Source organism: Apostichopus japonicus, chromosome 17 (genome assembly GCF_037975245.1).
Source record: "Apostichopus japonicus isolate 1M-3 chromosome 17, ASM3797524v1, whole genome shotgun sequence".
NCBI classification, from domain to species: domain Eukaryota; kingdom Metazoa; phylum Echinodermata; class Holothuroidea; order Aspidochirotida; family Stichopodidae; genus Apostichopus; species Apostichopus japonicus.
The window spans coordinates 13271264-13288970 of NC_092577.1; the positions used below are offsets into that span (position 1 = coordinate 13271264).

At 35.0% G+C, this 17707-nt stretch overlaps 1 protein-coding gene across 1 annotated transcript in view; it reads left to right on the plus strand.

The window, feature by feature from the left end:
• LOC139984949 (monocarboxylate transporter 12-like) overlaps positions 1-17707 on the plus strand; it is a 256740-nt gene that overhangs the window by 153390 nt on the left and 85643 nt on the right. The window lies entirely within an intron of this gene.

Consider the following 17707-nt stretch of genomic DNA (forward strand, 5'->3'; position numbering starts at 1 on the left):
CTTAACGGTCATGTGATACAAGGTCACCCAAGGTCAATTTATGATAAAAAACTAGTATTTTTGCGATAACTTGAGAACAAATTGTCCGTTAGGGTTGGGAGTTGCTTCAATGTAATCCAATTGTCGAACCGCATCTGGGTGACCCTTGACCTCAATTTGACCTCTGGTGACCTTTTCGTGTTTTGTGGAATTTTACAGTTTCGATGCTATTTTCAGATGTTAAAGGTACCTTCTGATCATAAATGTCAATGGGTTGACCCCGTGTGACCTTCATGTGTGAAGGTATATGAGGTCAAAGTTAATTTTCAGACATTTAATGCAATAATTCCTAGTGCCAAGGTGTGACAAGGTTGATTTTGTTGGACAAGTTGCAAATGGTATAGGGGAATATTTTCAACTTAATGGTCATGTAATCCAACGTCACCAAAGGTCAGCTAATGTTAAAAAAGTAGTATTTTGGGGGGAGAAAATGGGCAAAGAAAAAATGTTTGAATTTTTACAGTCATGCTCTATTTAGGTCTCACCGATCAAAAATGTCAATTGGTTGACCTCCGGGTGACCTTTGTGTGTAAAGTTATGTATACAAGTTCAAAGTAAGTTTTTTGACATTTAATGCAATTAAATCTCAATGCCAAGGTGTGACATGGTTGATATTTTGGGACAAGTTGTGAATGGGGTGGTGGAACATTTTGAAACTTAAAGGTCATGTCATCTGAGGTCACCAATGTTATCATATCTGTTGACACGCTTGTAGGTCTCTTATATTTCTTACATTTTCGACGCCATATTTAGATCTCAAAAGTGCCTTTTGATCAAAAATCTGTTCACATTTTGTGATCACAAAAGTGTTGGCTATAGTGTTGGTTACTTTATGGGATCATGTAGGACCACAATTACTTGGACTATTTCAGCCCAATCTTGCTTGATAATATTATGTGTATTGTCATATACCCCAAGCAAGGAACCACAGTGCCCTTGGGCTCTTGTTGTAATGGAAAAGTGACCTATTGTTGAAAAATCAAACTAATTAGAAAGTACCCGTTTCGTTGAAACATTATGGATAAGATTTAAGAACAACTTGTACTAAAATTTGTGGTACAGATTACAGAATGCACAGAGGTTTCATATTATAAAACTACGTCTTGAGGTGATTTGGTCTTGCGAAGTTTGTAAACACCCAACTACCTCCCCCCCCCCCCCATCCCGCCCCTCCTTCAACAGGCAAACCCTTGTCGTTGCCTCTACACTGGGATTTGAAATCTATGTTACGTTTTCAATTATTTTCAATTGGTATTTTCGATGATGAAAATAAACGGTATCACCCTCATTTTCACAGGATAAGATACCAGTTACTAATGTTACCAACAGAAACATGATTGGCTCCATATGTAGTTATTTCTCCATAAAAGAGAATATCAAGTTAAATTACTTCATATTCAAACAAATACCGTATCATCGCAATGTTGCTGTTTGCCTCTAGAAATTAATATAATTCCACCTCAGACGAAATCTGTATAAAACCATTAGTATAGAAGATCTTTGAGAACCTACTATAAGAAACGTACCAAATGTCAAAAATCCAGAATGACGAGTATGTGCGTTCAGCATTCACCGTGATAACCTCTCCCCCCCCCCTCCCACCCCACTCGTCAATGTGCAACCACGTATACTTTTGGTGACCTTTATACCCCATAATGAAATCAGGGGATCATAAATCCCCCACCCCACACCTGTGATCGGAATGAGTACACTTTAAATCCTTTTAACTAGGATCTACTGGACCCGCCCCCCCCCCTCCAAGGTACAAGAAAAGTGCCCATCTCCCTGCCTACCTCGCTAAATACAGTCAAACAGAAAGATAGGGTATTGTTGGAAACAATAGGCAAAACAAAAATGGTAGATAATATACACATATTTATATATATTTTTTTGTAATAGGATGTTATAGTATCCAATGCTATCGACATACCATCCCCAAAATTCATCACAATATATGAATAATACTTAAAGTTTAACAGATCAGTGAACGTTCCTTTTTTTCTTAAATTTGTCAGGTTTTTATTAACTTTTTGTGTTATTTTCGTGATATGTTCGTGATATTTACATCGTCATGCAATCATGCTTTTGCCTATCCCTGTGGTGCTGCCTACTGCGTGACACCCCCAGGTGTATAAACCCACCGTTTTTTATGATTAGTAGGATTTAAATTGCTGAAGTAAACCCTTTTCCACATGACACCTGTCATTTGCAAGGACTTTAATATTTACATTAACTGCCCTACCTTCATCAATAGCTAATAATATACTCTAACTATAAGCGGCATCAAGCTCTGTTTTTCGACCTTTTTTTTCACTTTTGGGTATACATGTGTTTAAAGGAAAGGCGGACATTACGTGTGACCAAAAGAGGGTGCAGGAAACCGGCCAGGGAATATGCAAAATGGGGACTGGGTGGACGCACTGTAATTATGAGCAAGCAACAGTTCGAATATACCGTCCAATCCACCCCAAAACCGCTATAGATAGTCATTAGTGACGTCAAACCTTTGGCGGGAAAGTCTTCCAACACCACTTTACATCGAAGCAGACGATATGTAGCTTTTCTTTTTTTAATGTCCGTTCCCGATGCTTCTTTCAACAGACTTTATGATTTTTTTTTTACTTTACCTATAATTGAATTGTCTAAGGATGTCAAATGCGATTTAGGCCCACTTTTCAATGACAACGGCAGTTATATATATATATATATATATATATATATATATATATATATATATATATATATATGCCACAAAGGTCACAGCCATAACATTTGCACGCAATTTTTTGGCAAACATACTTCAATTATTGTTAGCAATGTAATTAACCATTAACTGCTTCAATTGATCAAATAATTGGTCAACGCTTTAGTTTATAGCTCACTGAGGAACAAAACTCTATGTCGTGCACGCCTTAGAGAAGCGATCATATGCTCTGCTTTTAATGGTTCATGCACAGAATGCCAGCACATGCAAGCTACTTCGCACGACGGTGCAACAATAACCCTTACAGCGATTTGATACTCATTAAAACCATCTTGCTACACCGAAAACAATGACTGTTACAAATAACGCCTTCGTTATTGAAACGAGAGACAGACGCGATCCGTATCTTATGGTCGAAATTTCTTTAACTGACACATCATAGAAGCTGTCAAAACATCAGTTTAGCTCAAATATTGTTAAAAATACATCGATCGAAATGATTTATAATATACAGCGTTGTAGGCATGGCCAACACGGTTGCTTTAACTTTTTGGAAAATAATTTTCTGTGTTCCTAGGTGATGTAAAATCAAACATTAAGATAGCTACGCCCATGGTTCGCACTGACAACAATTTAGATTAATATATTTTTGTATTCGTGTATATCTGTAATCTCATTTTAACCCATGTTATTGTAGTTTCATTGTAAATCAATGCTGTTGTTTTTTGGGTATTTTGTGTCCTTTAATCCTTACCGTGAACTTTTGGGTGTTGTTTGGTTAGCTCAGTGGGTTAGCCTGTATAATTGGTTGGCGATGTTACAGATTACTTGTATCTATATCTATCCATATTTACATATCTCGCTTCGTTGGGATAGATAACAATGGAAGATAAAAATTGGAACTACAATATTATGCTTATCACAAGGTCAATATATGTCAATATATTGCATATAATTTTAGAATTCATCAGTTGCGGGTGAGCTTGTACAAGTTAGAAAGAATAACAAACCTGTATGGACACCTAGTTGAACACAACGTCATCAAGTCTCGCAAACAGAAGTCGTAATTAATCAGATTTAGTCTCATAAATCAACGGAGACGGACGAAATTTGTCAACACGCGCTATACTCGTTTATCATTCGAAGGTAAGGTCTAACATGATTCATCAACTTCCAGCGAGACAAGCATTTCAATGTACATGTGAACTTTTTTTTAAATAGCCTAGCGAGTGTGACTAAACTTATGTAGGCAAAAACACATAGTTCACTCACCACTAATAATTAAACGCTTTAGACTCTGCAGTTGGAATTGAAACAGAATACAACAGCAAGTCTTTCAACTTCAGGTACTTATATGTGACAGGAACACTGATATACTGACTGCATCTATCATGCGTAAAAAAAAAATCCCAAAGAAGCAGCAGCAATGACTGACGCCGCTCCTTGTTCAGCGAACATAGCTTGTCTTTTGTAACATTACGTTAGAACTAGTAGCTAGGATTTGGCAAGTAACCTCATTGAACCTCTAACCTTTTGCACAATGAGGGAAAAATCATTAGTTTTCGTTTAATCAAACCAACTTGTATCCGACCTTTGTTAGTGTATATCAGCCTAACAGGCTCGGCAGTTCCATGCTTCCTTGTTGTTTTTCAACCAAAATTGCAAGTTATTTGGAACAAAGTTATCTAAACTTATCATCCGGCTCTAAATTAATCTTAGGTCACTAAGTCAAGTTGTTAACAGCCAAAACTTAGGATGTCGTGGTTTAGAGTTGTCATATGTAAGGATAGTAAATTTTTAGTAATTTCGTGCTCTCAGCCCATATCTGAAAGTTAGCGCGAACCTGGCCAAGTCCATGACTTTTCTTTGCTATGACATGTGTAAGAAAAAAAACGTATTTGTAACGTTTCAGTTTGTACTATTTGTTCAGTTTACGCCACCAACCAACAGTGTTTCAATGATACATTGCATTGTTTTTGCTGTACAGTGCTAATTCACATGATAATTGTCACAGTTTTCAGTTATTCAGTCTGAACTGTTCAGTGTATGAAACCTGTTATTTTCACTCCTAAACTTTCACAGAGTACCAATGTAAAATTAAACTTTATCTTAGTGTGGTGTGCGTGCTATAACATTCACTTATTGGTTTCGAGTCGAAAAAAAAGTCCAAGGGTATTCCTAATTCAAAATGACTTCTCATAAAAAAAAACTGCATATTCTGGGTGCCCGGTCATATTAAACAAAACAGCAATTTTTGTTTGTATTATTATTACTATTACTATTATTATTATTATTATTATTATTATTACACGAAATTTATATCGCGCCTTATTCAATTAAAAAATTGCAATGAAACGCTTTACAGCAAAAGATAAAAAAAATTTAAAAGTATAACAGTTAAAAAGGTTATAAAAGTTAAGATTGTATAGGAAAATATATGATAGAAATGTAAAGAAAAAATAGAAAAATTATGACTAAAATACAAAATAACACCTGAATTAAGTACGTGAAGCAAGAAGAATAAAAAGTACATTAATCTGTGTTGGCAATGAAAAATTGCTCTAAGGCGCCTAACAGCAAAAGATAAAAACATGTTGAAAGTAAAAAAGTTCAAAAGGTTATAAAAGTTAAGATTGTAAGAAAAATATATGATAGAAATTTTAAAAATAAATAGAAAGTTTATGATTAAAATACAATAATAACACCTAAATAAAGTATGTACAGCAAGTATAAAATAAGTACATTAATCTGTGTTGGCAGCTCTGAAAAACAGTGTTTGAAGTAGTTTCTTGAATTGCGTTAAGTCTATATTAATATTGCATATATCCTGGGGTAAGTTATTCTATAATGGTGCAGCAGTATAATCAAAACGTTTAAATTCATATGTTGATGATCGGGTAGAAGGCACACTAAGTAAATTTTTATTCATTGAGCGTAAGGATCTAGGCGGAATATAAGGTATGGTCTCATTGGTGATGTAACTAGGGGTCAAGTGATTAAGAGCCTTAAAGGTAAGTAAAATAATTTTAAATTTTGATATCAATCGTACAGGTAACCAATGTAGTTCATACATTAAATGAGATATATGGTTGCGACGAGGAGTTCTAGATATAAGGCGAACTGCAACAATATTCATTACATTTATACTTTTTAACGTTTTTATGTAGAATATTTAACTAATACAAACGGTAAAGCACTACGTCAGGTAGTTGTTGCAGTAACTCAGGGGTTGACTTACGAGATCAGAAGAACTAACTGTGCATGTTTTTCACAACAATGGTAGCTAAAATTAGATCAAAGGTATATGTTTTAAATTGTTATCAACATATGTTCCACCAGTGTTACAAATATCATTACTATTGGAGGAACGACTAGTGCAAGGTATAGTTTAAATCATTTATTAACAATTCGATATCGTTACATCGCCCATATAGCTACAGGAGATCCGTGTGCTTCATTGGGTCCATATAATGTTTACCTGATAAATACTTGAATTTGGTACATTTCAGGAAAAAAAGCAATTGTTATGAATGTACATTTTGTTGTAACAGTTTGGTTTCTATTAACCAAATAATGTTTGATAACTGCAGATAAAAGACAGATTAGTTCAAATTGAAAATGACTGGCAATGTTAATTATGTAAATTTTTATGTGAATTTCCCTTAATTGTGCACCTAGGCAGGATAAGTTGATTGGGAAACTGTTGGAAAATAACATAAGAACTTTATAGTTACTACCAATACGCAGGTGTCATATACGTTAGTGTTAGTGTTGTGAGTCAGTTGTGTGTAGTTCTTTTTATAAGATTCTAGGCCAACTATTCAAATTCTCACCCATTTGCATTAAATGTCTACATCAGGATCTCTACCATTCTTAAACAGCTTTTGCGTGTTGTCGCAGTTTTCCCATCCTTGCCCATCTAGTTTTTTTTTTTTACTATCTATTCTTCACAAGACAGCAAACTAAGATATTAGTTAAATATTTGCCCTGCCAAGAGCATTAATGGCGATTGATTAAGGACTTCTGCAGTGGAGTTTTTTTCCATCAAATTCCTCATTTAAAATTAATTGCGTGCAGTTCCCCTGATCCACTAGTTTGAATTCAACCAATCAGTGCATAGCTACATGTTTAATTATAAGCCATTGCTTAAAATAGATTCAATCACAGCAATCCGAAAACGTTGCGTCAGTATTACAGCAATACATATTGTACACGTATAAAGCATGGTGTTGTAGTACATGTTGGTGTACTGAGATGTTTACGACACCGGCAAAGTGAAAATGAATTACCTCACTATTCAATGTCGTTCATAGAATTCAAATATTCATATTACGGGCGGGTCTTACTGCAAACCTTACGGAAAATATCTTCGAGAAAAACAAAGTTCAAAGTTGTCAATTTTTCGAGTTGTATTCGACCATTAACTTTAAGTGTAAACCAAGTTATGTTTGCCTTTATAGCATCGTGAGATCAATGAGATTGTAAAAATTACAGAAAAGGACGCAAAAAGCTGCTTTACGGAACTTTACATAATTTATGGCGAGGAGCCCCTATCCCTATCACTGTCAAGGGTTTTACACAATGTTTGAGAATAGAAGATTATCACTTTTTATGTTATTGCTCTAACAACATCGTTACATCTTTAAACCATGAGATATCAAATGCCATCGCATTTTGTATCCCTAAGTACACAATGGAAGGAAAAGTTCATATCATTTTTGCGGGATTGCATCCAAAATGATACATACAATGGTCAAATTAATAAAGCAGTTTTCCAAATAGGAACATAGTATTTATTCAGATGTAACATTCATTGCCTTCAACACTGCTATACAGATTTAAACAATAAACTGTTTCATGCAAACCACAATGCAGCGGCCAAAGCTTGAAATAAATATCACTCTAAATTCTTTTTTATCCTCACCTACTGCTTGCATTTCACATGTTAATATTGTGATTACAGTTAATTTTCTATTTCCCCATTGTATAGGAGTTTGGGGTCACTATTTGTAATACATCGAGTTCACTGAATATTGGCTTATGTCTTTTTCACCATTAAATAATCTCCAAAACTTAAAAATGACAAAATTTTCCTACTGCCAAATGTGGACACCACATTCATCTTCAAAGGAATAGGAAGAAGTTTCTATTCATGTTTAGTAACATAATTAGATAACCATATCATTGGCTGTAATATTTTTGAAGAGATAGCGCAAAGACATCATCATAAAGTTACGCGGAAGACAATTAGTATCGTTCTCATGACTCAGATGACTCATCCTAATATGAATCAATTAATTTGTGTTTTCAAGGTAAAGACTAATTTAGCTCAGCTTAGACCAAACCACAGAGAGTTACGACAAAATCGAAGTGATGTAAAACACATGTTTGTGCAAAAGAAGAAATTGAAGTCCTGTTTGCACCCAGAAGTAAGATAACACTATCTTGAATGTCTTGTAATTCACATCATGCATGTAACAATAACACCACGAATCAAGTGCCATATACTAATACCGCTAAGAAGGACATCATGCTGCCAAGTCTTACCTATGTTAGACATACAACGTAGAGCTATACTACTATAAATATGACTTCCTCCAGTCGATTTATCAAAAGCTAAGAGTATGGGTCATCCGTATACTGATGAACATTTCAAAGCAATACAGTTTTGGCCTTAATGAGATCTGCCTAAGATCAAGAGAGATGCCGATCCCGTTGGTAATGGCCATTCCGAGAGATATCAGAGAGTTCAGTACCGAAGAAATATGACAACCCAACAACCCAGTAAATAATTCGTATTCTAGTAGAAAGAGTTTCCAAGGGTGTTAAAGCAAAAAAGAAAAGTTGGGCGAGGTTTCGTATGGTATTTTGAATAATGACATTTATGCCATTATTTAAACAATATGGATAATAACGGTTAATGGTACGAATAAGTGAAAACAAAGATACAGTTAACTTAAGGGGCCAGCTACAAAGAAATAACGTATCTATTAAGACTGGGACTGAAGTCGATGAACTCGAAGGTGTAGTACAGCTTGGTCTTTGCGATGATCCGAGAGGAAATGTGCTTCGTCAAAAGCCACGGCGCGGAATTAATAAATGATTAAAAGTTCACCCAAAGACAATTGCACTTGTAACAACGGAACCACTTTAATTCACTGGGTGAAAGTCAGATATGGTATAGAAAAGAGATAGTCAATTCCGTCGTAGAAGAGAATAGATAATTAGATAAAATGAAAGTCACTAAAGAATTGAAGATCCATCAGTCAAACCTTGAACAGATACACAGAACGTAGTAACGATAGGAATAGAACAGGTAACACAATGTTACGGCAAAACAAGAAGAACCGTGCTTTATGAACGTAGTGAGAGGCGATGGTTCCCAACAACGGTGTATAAACCTCTGACTGGTATCCGGACGCGGAATTAGTGTTGGTGGTTATTAGGGCGATCACGTTCAGATGATGTCTCAGTAAATGTAGCATTTTGAATATGCAAGAAGTAAAGCATGCCCATAAAAAAAATACACTTTATGTCCGAAATAAAACTAGTCTTTCTTTCTTTTTTAAATGTAATATTTGACCCTAAATAGATGCAAGTAGTAGATGATAATAAATCATATATCCCGGCATGCATGTAAAACATATATATCTATTAACATTTGGTATTACAGGTTAGGAGGAGTTAAGCAAAAGATTATTTTCTCTACTCACATATCCATACACTTCCCCCCCCCCCCCCACAACGATGTTTTATATTTTATAATATATACTAATATTAATATTTACTTTTACTCCGACTTACCTGTCAGTCACACCAGGGAATAACGTGGCAGCAATGTTATTACCAATTTTAAAGAAATATTGATGAAGTACATTTGGTTTCATCCACTGCACATTACATATAATGATGGAATACAAGACAAGCTTATCTTTGTTGCAAACATTTAATTTATGAAGGTTGATGGCTTTCTCACGAGAGTGTAACCTACAAACAAGTTTAGGCTGCTCCATTGTCTTTTTGAATTTCACTCTGATTGTACTCAATTGTATATAGCGCCATTACATAAAGCAGATGTTAGAACGGTACATCTCTCTCTGATTCGCTTCTTAAAGTTATTGAAGTACACATACATCATAGTTTATATTAGTGTGCTATTTAACGTGTAATACATTAATTGTCCAATATTAAATCAATTCACTTTAGACTTAGACCTAAGTAATGAACAGACGGTCATCTTAATGTAAAGGTATATAAAATTACTATTTATTTTGTTTTTCATTTTGTGATATTTAACGGAAGTTACTATAGTTATAAGCTATATGCCTCAAACATAGGATAAGTAGGTACTATGTTGATAAACTTGATATCGCACAAAGGTCACAGCCGTAGCGTTTGCACAAAATTTTTGGCAAACATAATTCATGTTAGCAATGCAATAAACCATAAACTGATTGAATTGCCCAATGGAATACCAACGCAACAGGTATAGCTCATTGAGAAGCAAAACTCTTTGTCGTGCACGCCTTAGGTAGACGAACAGTCGTTCTGCTTTCCAGTTTTTATTGTGCATACACAGAATGTCACCACATGTAAGCTACTTACATGACGGTACAACGATACGCCTTGCAGCGGTTTGATACCTATTAGAGCAATCTTGCTGCAGCCAAAACAATGACTCGCACTAATGGCGCCTACGTTATCGAAACGAGGTTCAGACGCGATCATAATATTATCGTCGAAATAACTTTCACTGGCACATTATAAAAGCTGCCAAACATCAGATTAGCTCACATATCGTTAAAAATTGCATATCGATCGATATGAATTATTATTTACAACGTTTAAGGCACGGTCAACACGTTTTTTTTGGGGGGTACTTATTGAGAAGTAATCATGTTGGGTTCCTCGGTAATGTAAAATTAAACATTAATGCTCTCACTAGTATATTAGCTACGTCCTTGTTTCGCACTGAAACAATGTTGAGTAATATGTTTTTGTATTCTTGTATATTTGTATCTTAATTTCACCTCATTTTATAGTAGTTTTATGGTGTACCAGTAATGTTAATATTTTTCTATTTTGTGTCCTGTAAGCTTTATCGTGAACTTTTAGGGTGGTGGTGTAACTTTTGGTGTTGTTTGTTTAGCTTAGTGTGTTGTGCCGTTAAAGTTGGTGGTCGATGTTACATGTGTATCAACAGCTATCCATATTTCCATATATTACATATATTACATATTTACAGTATAACAATTGTTATACTTTATATAACTAAAGTATTATGACAAAGTCGATATATGTTAATAAATTACATCTTTCATCAATTGCTTTTTAGCCTAGTTGAACACAACATTATCAAGTCTCGCAAGCTAAAGTCGTTAAACGGAGTCTCATAAAGTAATGGGGTCGATATTCAGTTCCAAACCGGAGGACAGGAAGCCGATTTATCAAAATCAAAGCTACGAATATAACGGTAAGTCTTAACATGATGTATTAATTTTCCAGCGAGACTGAAACATTTCAATGGACTCTTATTTTTGTCTTTCTTTAAATACCTACCATTTGGCGAGCGCGACTATAACAATATTGGCTAAAAGGCGTACTTCACTCACAACAAATAATACAACGTATTATTATATGCTACTAAAGTAGTACATAAGACAACAGCAATTATTTCCAACTTAACTTAGCAGAACCACCGATATACTGGCTGCACCTATGTTGTTTCGAAGAAATCCCAAGAAACGACAGCACGGGCTGATGCCGCTGCTTGTTCTGCGAAGATAACTATCAGTAGCATTAATTATGTTGTTTATAATTTATGTTTTGCTTTTTCACAATTTGAATGCATTGCAACTTAATTGGAGAATAATGTGGGATACCCAGTAGTATTAACAAGGAAAGTGGTGACTTAACCTAGAATGAGGTGGACAATTCTTTAATATTAACCAGGTTAATGGTGACATCAACCAGCAAATGTTAAATTTAACCAGAAAGAGGTGGAACATTATGTGATATTAACCAGGATAGTATTAGCACCAACCAGGAAATGTTGGTTGACTTAACCAGGAAAGAGGTGAAATGCTTCTGATATTAACCAGGATAGAAGTCACATCAACCAGAAATTATTGGTTAATTTAACCAGGAATGAGGTGAATACCCATTGATATTAACCAGGATAGTGTTAAAATCTCACCGGGAAATGTAACCAGGTTTTCCTGGTTATTTCTACCAGGAATTTGTTAACATGTCATTCACCAGGATACCTGGTGAAAACAACCAGGATAGGGAGGGTGGCATATAAACTGGTGAAATTTCACCAGGTTGTTTTTAGAGTGTATAACTAACCACATTTGTATACACATGAGATGCAACAGGTTGTCATATGTAGTTTAGCATGAATATTTCATGGAATTAAGGCAAAGGGGGCTTGTACGACTATGATGTGGGTGAGGGGTGAATAAACTAAGGAGCAGGAAGTAAGAAGTTACTCTTAAGACAAAGAGGCATGGAAGCACCTGCATAAAGTGATATGATGGGGATATAACTACATCATACATTACATTTAACAATTTACTTATGCACTGTAAAACCTTAAGGTTTTATTTACCCCAAAGAAAAGGTAAATGTAAAACGTGCACAGCTGTACCTCTATGGGGTATCTTTGCACTAGTGAACATGTTATCTATAAGTGGTGTACTTTTACACAAGTTTTATGATCTAAACAACTGCCAAGGTGTGTAATTCTACTCTTTTTTTTTGTAAATTTACACACACCAATGGTATATGTACCAATTTGCAATTGGGTTTCGCTGTGCGGGATTTTTATATACCCTTGTAATTTCTCGTACTTTTAAACAAGATGTGTTTTATAACCCCATCAAATGCGAGTGAATGAACACACATGAGTGGTATATGTACCAATGTTGGTGTCGCTGTGAGGGATTTATATTTACCTTTGATTTCTCGTAATTTTACACACGATGTGTTTTATTACCTAATCAAAAGCGGTCGAATTTACACACACAAATGGTATATGTACCCATTAAGATGTCGCTCTGCGAGATTAACATTTACCATTATTTCTCGTAATGGTACACACGATGTGTTTTCAATTACCCTTAATATTCCGGTTATTTACACACACAAATTTTATGTTTACTTTTGGTATTGCTCTGCGGGATTTACATTCATGCTCCGACAATAGTTGATCCTAGTTTCGGTAAGGTGCAAAAAGATACATCCTTTATAGTAAGGACAATTCATTACAATTAGTTTGCATATATAGGACTACATGTACTATACATATCCGTTTCGTGTTAATGAGAGGTCAGTGCCCGTGGTGCCTCTCGCGTGACAAGCTTTGGTGAGAAAGATGGTTAAACTTATTTCTTTTACCTTTTAAGAAAAACTAGACGTTTCACATGGAGGGACCAATCCTACACTAAGTAATTAATGCTTTCGAAAAAGCAAGGGTCGTAGAAACATTAACTGCGCAGGAACAAGGTTAATGGTTTTAGCAGCATCGTGAGAAATTTAGAGAAAGGAAGTTTGGTTAACTCGTTATGGGTTCATTTTCATTAGTTAGTTTCTCCCAGTTGGCAAAATCAAAGCACGGAAACGACACTATGTAGCTGTGACAACATTATCAACACCCGTGGTAATCTACTTACGTGGGCTTTGAAATATGATGTCTGAATTCTGGCTAAAGTCATTTTTTTAATGATTTTACGCAACTTTGTTTGAATTAAAAAGATAACAATTATTAAAAATGCATCAGTTTTGCATCAATTAGGCATAATAGTACATTAAATTTACAATTTACAATTATCTGGTGATGACTTCGTGTGTGTTAACAACTATATAAGCAAGCACAAAATGGAGTTTTGTCCACTCAGTGCGCATACTGTTTATTCCAGAATCGGCTTTATGACACATAAACCAATAAAGTTGATGAGTTGTTCATGAATTTGGACCTAAAAGATGCTTTCATTAATGGTAATTGCTTAAATTTCCAATAGCTGTAAACAATTCAGATCCTGGTTTACCACAGCAAGATAAAGGACACGGTGAGGAGATGGAGCATGTGGTAAAGATAGAGGTCAAGAAGAAGCACGAAGAAGGTAACATGAAAACATATGCAGTTGATATTACGATGCCTAACTTAACAAATTTATCATCTCATGATTATCATCTAGTTAAATATGAAGCAAATGACGAGGAAACAAATGTGAAACAAATATAACTTATGAGTGTAGCTTTTATGTCGTTAACATTGGAACAATGGTATTATCTACTTCATAGGTCCAGTTCATTAAAGACACCAACATAAAATTGCATCCCAGTTGTCCATGTGAACCAAACGCAGTAGCATCGCACGAAAAGCTATCGCAACCAGAAACACGCATGTCGTTGGTACATTTATTGTGTTTTGGCTTTGCTATGCTGAAACCATTATTTTGAATCCAGATTAAAGTTGCATGCATACATAACAGTGCGCAACAATGTATTAATGTCGTTTTAGCTAGGCGTAACACTGCATTACAGTTGAGACAATTTTAAAGATGAACCCGACCTACACGGACACTGTGCACAAACATGCTAGCGATGTGCAACTGTAAATTATCTGGTGATGAGTCTATTTTCAATTGCATTATCATGTCTGGACTTAAATTCAGTTTTCCGGGCTGAAATGTATCATTGCGTCGCTGGCGTTAAAATAAATTTCGGACGAACCTAGTCAGTGTGTAGTACGTTAAGTGTTTCAATACCAAACATATAGGGGAAGAAGAAGTTTCACCTATCAAATGTTCAGAATGCTTTTCGCTTGCATTTGTATTATTTTAATGAAAGCTGCCAACATTTATTCTATTTTAACACTACATCAAATGAATAAGTACAGAGCATTCCAGTTTCCAAGTTGACCTATTCTTAAATCCACTTGATATGCAAAAGGCAGAAATTCAGAGAAAGGAAGTTCGGTTTTCAATCTATGTGTTTACATTTTCATTAGTATCTCCCAGTGGGCAAAGGTTAACCACGGAACCGATACTGTGTAGCAGTAGAAAATTTTTGAGTACCCGTGGTTATCTATTTACCTGGGCTAAGAAATATCACTAAATTCTGCCTAGAGTCATTTTTTAATGATTTTACGCAACATCCCTCATTGTTCTTGATCCAGATTGATGCTTGATGCATACAAATATATGTTTTACAATGCATCAGTTTAACATCAACTAGGCATAAGTTTACATTAAATGTACAGTTGAGACAGTTTTGAAGATGAACCCTACCAACACGGACACTATGGACTGTCATGCTAGCGCATGTACAACTGCATTAATTTGGTGATTACTTTATATGTGTGTGTGTTTACAACTATATAAAATAGCAGAAATGGATTTTGGTCTTCTCAATGCGAACACTGTTTATACAGGAAGCGGCTTTATGTCACATAAAACCAGTATAGTCGATGAACGGTTCATGAATTTTGACCTGAAAGATACTTTCATTCATGGTAATTGTTTAACTTTTCAATAACATTGAACAATTCAGACCATAAGGTTTTACTTCATGGAACACAGACAGATTCCATAAGAGTAAGGGCGATTCATTACCATTAGTTTGCATACGTATTAACTAGGTGTACTAGGCATGTCTTTTTGGTGTAAATGATAGGTTAGTTCCCGTGGTGCCTCTTGCATGACAAGCTTTGGTGAGAAAGATGGTTCATGGTTTACGCTTATTTCTCTTTAGGAGATCCAGTGATTCCCCCTGCTGGTCCAACAGGTAACTAATGTGAACACTTTCGAAAGAGCAAGGGCAGTATAAACCTTTAACTACGCCTGAACAAGGTGAATGATTTAGCAGCATCGTGAGCCACATAAATTACCAAGTCGTATTTTGTTTATACAAGGGCCTTTAATGTCGATTTTCGATATTTTCAAGGTCATTTAAAGTTTTTATACGGCATACTTTGAAATTGATATCTAATTTATCAAACCGAGGGGTTTGCACAAACTATTATTAAATATCTACTTTTTGTACATTTCAGCCAAATGTAACTATTATGAATGTACAGTTGTTTTTTACACTTTTACTTCCATTTACCAACAAATGTTTAATAATACAAAATATAAAAGACAGATTATTGTAAATTTGAAAATGACTAGCACTTTCAATTCTGATTAAATTAGGGCCTGTAATATAGTTATGTTTTGTTTTCAATGTGTATATCCCTTGATTGTGTCCCTAAGCAGGATAAGGAGCCTGGAAATACTGTTGAAATAAGAACATACGAAACTATTTAGTTACTAGCAATACGCAGGTGTAATAAAACCATAGGAACCATAGTATTTATTAAGAGGTAACATTCATAGCCTTCAAAACTGCTACAAAGATCGATACCTCATAGGTAATTGTTATGTAATAATTGTAAACAAAGATCATCTGGCTAAGGTATTTCGTTTCTTGTTAGCTAACTTTAAAGATCAAAGAGGGAAACAAAAACTTACTAAAGCATGTGTAAAGTAAATATGTGAAAGTAAGAGGGCGTGACGTTTTGATTCTAGTAGGATTTTCATCAGAGGCTAACTGAACGAACACAAAGTAAGAATACGTTATAATAATATGATAACATTACAAACCAATAAAGCGCCTTATCAAATAAATAAACTTTTCTAAGGCGCTCTACAAATAAACGGAATAACAAAAACGAGGATGAAGTAAACAAATAAATGTCATAGTCATTGAAAAGTACAGAAAAGAAGCACAGAGAATACAAACTAAAAATTAATAACTTATTTTAAGTAAGCGCAAACACAATACAAGAAAGATTTAAAAATACAAGTTATTAGCAAAAAACGGCTATTAAAAAATACAGTTTTTGTATGTTTCGTAAGTCCACGAATGTTGTTGGAACGCTTAGCTCGCTCAGGAAGTTAAAGTACATCTATCAAACGTCGACTTTGTTGAAGTTTTAACTGTAGGGTCCAACCAGTAGAGATCTGGATTGAAACGAACAGTCGTGGATGGCTAGTATTTTTGAAGCTGTACACCGATGTAAACTGTGTTAAAAACGTTGAGGACTTTATATATGCACAAAATAATCTGTGTGCCAATGAGACTTGCAGCCAATGTAGTTCATGTAGAATTTGCGTGCTGTGTTTGTGCTGTCGAGTACGTGTCACAAGTCGTGCTGCATAACTTTGCACATGTTGATGACGACTGGTTAGTGTTTTGAGGTAGGCCAGAGGGTACCGTAATGCATTACCATAATCCAATCAAGATATGACGAGAGAATGAACATTTCGATACCGTACAGATAGACAGAGAGTTAAATTGGACAAATGAGCAATGAATAGAGTAAAGTTAGGCACAAGAAAGGAAAGGTAACGAGGGAATTAGAGCTGTGTTGTAGGGAATATCGCACACACGATGCATTTAATGTACGTGTAAAGTTGTACGTGTAAAGTTTAAATGGAGTACAAATAATTGCATGTAGGCTACCATTCTTAGTGAATGGCGAACGAAAGCGTTTGCTGTGGAGTTAAACAATAGTTTCAATCACAGAAAATATAAAGAATGTCATTGTGACACATGGTAAGTGTACCCACAGTGTGTGACAAACGATATGGTATAGAAAGACAGCAGATCCTCACGGCGATGAAATTCGATTCATTTGGACCTAACGTTAGGCGTAGCAATAGCAGTATAGTAATTAGCTTCTTATATGTATATAAACAAAATTAAGAATATATACTGCTGGATGACTGTACAAAGATGGTTTTATGACACACACACACACACACATATATATATATATATATATATATATATATATATATATATATATATATATATATATATATAATCAATGTTTAAGTACAATACCAAAGAAATACTTTAGAAATACATATGTAGAATATTTTAAGAGCGACAAACGGCCCAGTATGTTTTCATGTG